At 50.8% G+C, this 5,394-nt stretch overlaps 1 pseudogene; it reads right to left on the bottom strand.

Moving 5' to 3' along the window:
- Positions 1-3,147: 3,147 nt before the first annotated feature.
- Positions 3,148-4,078, bottom strand: LOC130265999 (olfactory receptor 14J1-like; annotated as a pseudogene).
- Between the last annotated feature and the right edge of the window lie 1,316 nt (positions 4,079-5,394).

Raw genomic sequence — 5,394 nt, forward strand, 5'->3', positions numbered from 1 at the left:
TGTCCAGAGAATGACAAAAAGGCTGGTGAGGGCTCTGGAACACAAGTCCTGTGAGGATTAACTGAGGGAGCTGGGGATGTTTTTCTTGGAATAAAGTATACTCAGGTGTGACCTTATCACTCTCTATAACTTCCTGAAAGGTGGTTGTGGTCAGGTGGGGTTGGTCTTTTTCACCAGGCAACAACTGACAGAATGAGAGGGCACAGTCTTAACCTGCGCCAAGGGAGATATAGGTTGGATATTAGGAAAAAGTTTTTTACTAAAAGGGTGATAAATGCTGGAATGATCTGCCCAGGGGTTAGTGGAGCCACCATCCCTGCATGTTTTTATAAAATGATGCGGCATGGCACTTGGTTGCATATGAAACTTTTAGGCAAGGGTTGGACTTGATGATCCTGATCTTCCAACCTCATGATTCTGTGATTCTGTGAATTCTGAGTCATTCAGCTGAATTCTTGATTCCTGTCCTTTCCCTAGATCTCCTTTGTAGATGGAAGCTGCTGGTGCCATTCTCACCTTTAACTCCTGATCTGAATGCAGACAGATGTTCCCAGGTGTGTTAAGCAGGTGTTGCTCAATGTTTATGTGGAATTTTTGTATCCTCATGGCAAAAAGGAGACCTTTGTGGAACTGTGTAACCTCATGGAACCAGAAAGCCCTTGAGACATTGGGGCAGGATGGTGCCAAGGAGAGCATTGTGATACTGCAGATCCAAGGAGACCATGGTGACTCCATGGAAGCTGATGGAATCATGGGCAGTGTGAATCAGCAGGGCTTCATTGACCCATGGAGTGAACTGTGACTCATCCAAACCTTATCATCCAAATGAAAGGGCCATTGTCATACTTCAGAGCCTTGTGGGCCAAGGGGACCACAGGGACACTGTGGGGTCCATGGAACCAAGGGGCCATGGTGACACTGTGGAGCCTCACTGACCAATATTCCATTGTGACACTGCAGGGCAGTATGGAATCATGGAGACCACTGTGACACTACACAGTGTCATGGCAGCAATGAGCCATTGTGACACTCTGGGGCCTTGTGGGACCAAGAGGCAGTTGTGGTACCATGGAAATTGTGGCAACTGTGTCACCATGGAACCAAGGAGATCATTGTGACCCCATGGAACTAAGGAGTCATGTAACAGTGTGGGACACATGGAACTGAGGGGGCATTGTCACACTGTGGGGACTCATGGGATTATAGAGACCTTTGTGACACTGCAGGGCTTCATGGAATGAAGAGACAGTTGTGACACTGTAGGGCCCCATGGAACAAAAAGGTAATTGTGGCACTGCAGGGCTTTGTGGAACCCAGGGGCGGATGTGACACCGTGTGACCGCATGGAGCCAAGGTGATCACTGTGACACTGAAACTAATGGAATTGTTGGACATGATACAAATTTGATTTTTTTTTAATGTAACTTCATTAGAGGTTTGTTTGCCTTTGCCCAGGAGGAGGGGAATTGAAGTTTCTCTTCAAAACTCTGTTCACTGAGGTTGGGTGAGGCCTGATGAGTTTGACATGTACAGATTGGGAGTAACCAGAAGATATACAGGAGGTAAATAAACATTATGAACATCACCCCCCACTGTAGTTGGAGACACCGGTCTGGGAGAAGATTGGTAAGACAATCAAAGACTGAGGGCCTAATTCACATCAAAGGGAAAGGGATCAATAACCAAGAGGAGATTGAATACTAAGAATTGTGCAATTTAGGTCGATTAACTTCTTCAATGAAACATGAATTTCTTTGGGTTTTATCTGTATAAATATGTGAAAAGCCTATTAAAGAACCATGTGTAATGGAGTGATTTACACTGTACAAGGCGGGCATGTGTGGATGAAATTATTTCTATTGCACATGCTGGCCACAATAACATCCTGGCCAGAATAAAGTAAAAAGTGCCTAAATTCTCTAACACAGAAGATGTTGTTGGGGAGCTTCTGTTTTTCATGCAGTTTCAGTGTCAGTCCCACTGAGGTCCATCACCAACACAGGCTCCTCCTGGACTCCTTGGAGGTGATAATTGGAGGGCCTGATTGCACAAAGCTCTCAGAGACTCCAAGGCAATATGAAAACCCATGGCAGGGGCTCCCTGGGCTCTGCTGCCACTGCCAGAACCTGGCAGGGACCTCAGCTCTGCGGGTGTCACCCTGCCCGAGGTGACCCAGAGGAGGAGGGATGGACACGGGGAACTCTGGGCACGGGAGCTCATCCCAGCCCTGCATCCAGGGGTTCCCAGAGGACGTTACTCTCTGGAAACTGCAGCAACAGCTGAAGGTGTTTGTGCTCACTGGGTTTATGTCCCCTCACACACACACAGGATGTTCAGGGCTGTGGAATGTCCCTGCACTGCAAACAGACTCCTGACCCGGTCACTTGATGTCCCTCCATGGAGGGAAGAACAACCTCTGTGCCCTGGGGTGAGAGGGCACTGCTGGAAGCAGGGCTGGCTTTGCAAGGGCACTGCTGGGACAGCCCCACCCTGAGCACTGCCACACTTTTGCTGTCACTGCTGTTCTCCTCTCCAGGGTGCTGTGTTGGGAACATCCTTGAGAGCAAACTGGGAAGGAAATTGAAGCTTTCAGGCCCTGCACTGGGGAGATGCCCTTGCATGATGGAAATGCTGTTGCAGAGCCCAGCTCTGTCCCAGCAGTGCCCATGGCCTGTCCCTGCCTGCAGTCGCTGGACAGTCACACAGCAGGACTGGGACCAAGCTGAGAGAGCCATGAGGCCTTAAACCAGAACAGGGGCTCTGAGGGGAGTGTGGAAGTGAAGGAAGGGAAGGTTATGGAGCAGAAGTCTTGGGGCTGCCAGGCAGTGAGGTTCCATTTTCACCCCAGCTCTGCCCAGAGGCACTGACCCTGCAGCTCCAAGGAAAAAATGGAGGAAAGATGTCAGGCAAGCATAGAGGCAATACAGAGTCCTTTATTTTGTGTAAGCATATATGTATTGCAACTCCTGGGTTATATAAGTGGTTCACACTAGAAATTTGAATACTGAATTAAAAATGGTACAGACAAACAGATTTTCCTGGGAACAAATTCTCAAAAATATAATACCTGTGCCAGCAGAAAAAACACAGGACACAGAGTGGGCATTAATGAGTAACATCATACAAGCTATACAGGAGAATGAGAGCTTATTGCTTCTGAAAAGAATTCATGATGATTTTCCGCAGGCAATCCTTGAGCTCCTGGTTCCTCAGGCTGTAGATGAGGGGGTTCAGGGTTGGAGGCACCACTGAGTACAGAACTGAGAGTGACAGATCCAGGGAGGGAGAGGAGATGGAGGGCGGCTTCAGGTAGGTAAATATACCAGTGCTGATAAACAGGGAGACCACAGCCAGGTGAGGGAGGCAGGTGGAAAAGGCTTTGTGCCGTCCCTGCTCAGAGGGGATCCTCAGCACAGCCCTGAAGATCTGCACATAGGAGAAAACAATGAACACAAAACAACCAAAAGCTAAAAAGGTACTAAAAGCAATGAGTCCAAATTCTCTGAGGTAGGAGTCTGAGCAGGAGAGCTTGAGGATGTGTGGGATTTCACAGAAGAACTGGCCCAGGGCATTGCCATGGCACAGGGGCAGGGAAATGTATTGGCTGTGTGTATCAGTGAATAGAGAAAGCCACAGGCCCAGGCAGCTGCTGCCATGTGGGCACAAGCTCTGCTGCCCAGGAGGGTCCCGTAGTGCAGGGGTTTGCAGATGGACACGTAGCGGTCGTAGCACATGATGGTCAAGAGGGAAAGCTCTACTGAGATGAAGAACAGAAAAAAAAGAGCTGTGCAGCACATCCTTCATAGGAGATGTTCCTGGTGTCCCAGAGGGAATTGTGCATGGCTTTGGGCACAGTGGTGCAGATGCAGCCCAGGTCAGTGAGGGCCAGGTTGAGCAGGAAGAAGAACATGGGGGTGTGCAGGTGGTGGCCGCAGGCTACGGCGCTGATGATGAGGCCGTTGCCCAGGAGGGCAGCCAGGGAGATGCCCAGGAAGAGGCAGAAGTGCAGGAGCTGCAGCTGCCGCGTGTCTGCCAATGGCAGCAGGAGGAAGTGGCTGATGGAGCTGCTGTTGAACATTTGCTGTCTGTGGGCATCATGCACTGAAAGAAAAGGCATTGATAAATTGCACAAACTTTGTGGAGTCAATCTTATGCTAATTTCTTAAGAATTCACTCAAAATTCCTTCTCTTTCTCTGGGAAAATTTCACTTAAATTTTTAAATTTCAAGCTCACCTTAGCTTGAAAAGCAGCCAGGAGGTGCTTTTGAGTTACTTCCCCTTTCTCAGAGGTGGCAAAAATTCTCATCATCAGCATTTCTGTAAGCATAACTTTGGGGAGCCCAGAGGGAAAACAGCTCCCTGTGCCCCAGTGTACTCAGACCTGCTGGTCCCACCCAGGTGTCTTGGCTCATTACACCTCCCTCTATTTCAGGGTAATCAAACTTAAAATGTGCTGGAAAAATAAAGGGGAATTCTGGAAAGCTCCAATTTAAAAGTCAGTCTCTTTAAACCCTTCTCTCTTTCCCTAGCACCTGAAGAGGGAGGGTATCCAGATAGCTCTGGCTCTCTGCTGCCTGGAATTTTTCCTACTGGGAGCTGTTTATTTCTCTCCAAGCCTTGTCCTTGTCAGTGCTGCCAGAGCCAAACCCAGCCTTGGGGGCTCAGCTCTGCCCTGCAGACCCCTCCCAGCTCAAGGCACTGCCCATGGGGCTGCTGCTGCTGCTGTCTGTAGGCAGAGGAGGGTGAGGAGGCACTTTGTGAGGGAGATGTGAGGCAGATCTGCTCAACCCCAGTGGGAAAGTGCGGGAGTCTCACTGATACACACACACCTGGCAGCCCCTTTCCCTTCCCTTGAGGAGAAAGCTGAGAGCAGCCCTGGCCATGCAGCACCATCTGCACAGCAGGAGGAATGTGCCCTGATGGGCGTGGCTCCTTCCACCTCCAACTTCTCCCCACAGTCCATGGCGAGCTGCCAGGCAGGCTGAGAGCTGCCCCTGGCAGGTGGCACATGCCCTGGGCTGGCCAAGAGCCCTGAGGGCTGCAGGAGCTGCTCTGCAGGACAGCCCTGGGCAGCCCTGGCTGCAGCCCCAGCTTCAGCCCCTGCAGCCGTCCCTGGCAGCAGGAGCCATCCTGCCCTGTCCCTCTGACAGTGCCCAGGGCAGCCCCGCTCTGCAGCACATCCTCCTGCTCCTCCTGTTCCTCAGAGAAACTGGGAGAGTCCTCCTGACACATCCCCCAGGCTGTGGGGTGTGCTGGCTCCAGGAGATCCCTCCAGGAGCACAGGGGACATTGCCCTGCACCCACAGACTCACCATGTCCAGGGCTGTGAAGATGTTTCCCCAAGTGAAGTCTCAGCTCAATGTCTTCCCAGTCCTGATTGCCTTCAGCCTGTCT

Source organism: Oenanthe melanoleuca, unplaced genomic scaffold, assembly GCF_029582105.1.
Source record: "Oenanthe melanoleuca isolate GR-GAL-2019-014 unplaced genomic scaffold, OMel1.0 S001, whole genome shotgun sequence".
Classification (NCBI taxonomy): Eukaryota; Metazoa; Chordata; class Aves; order Passeriformes; family Muscicapidae; genus Oenanthe; species Oenanthe melanoleuca.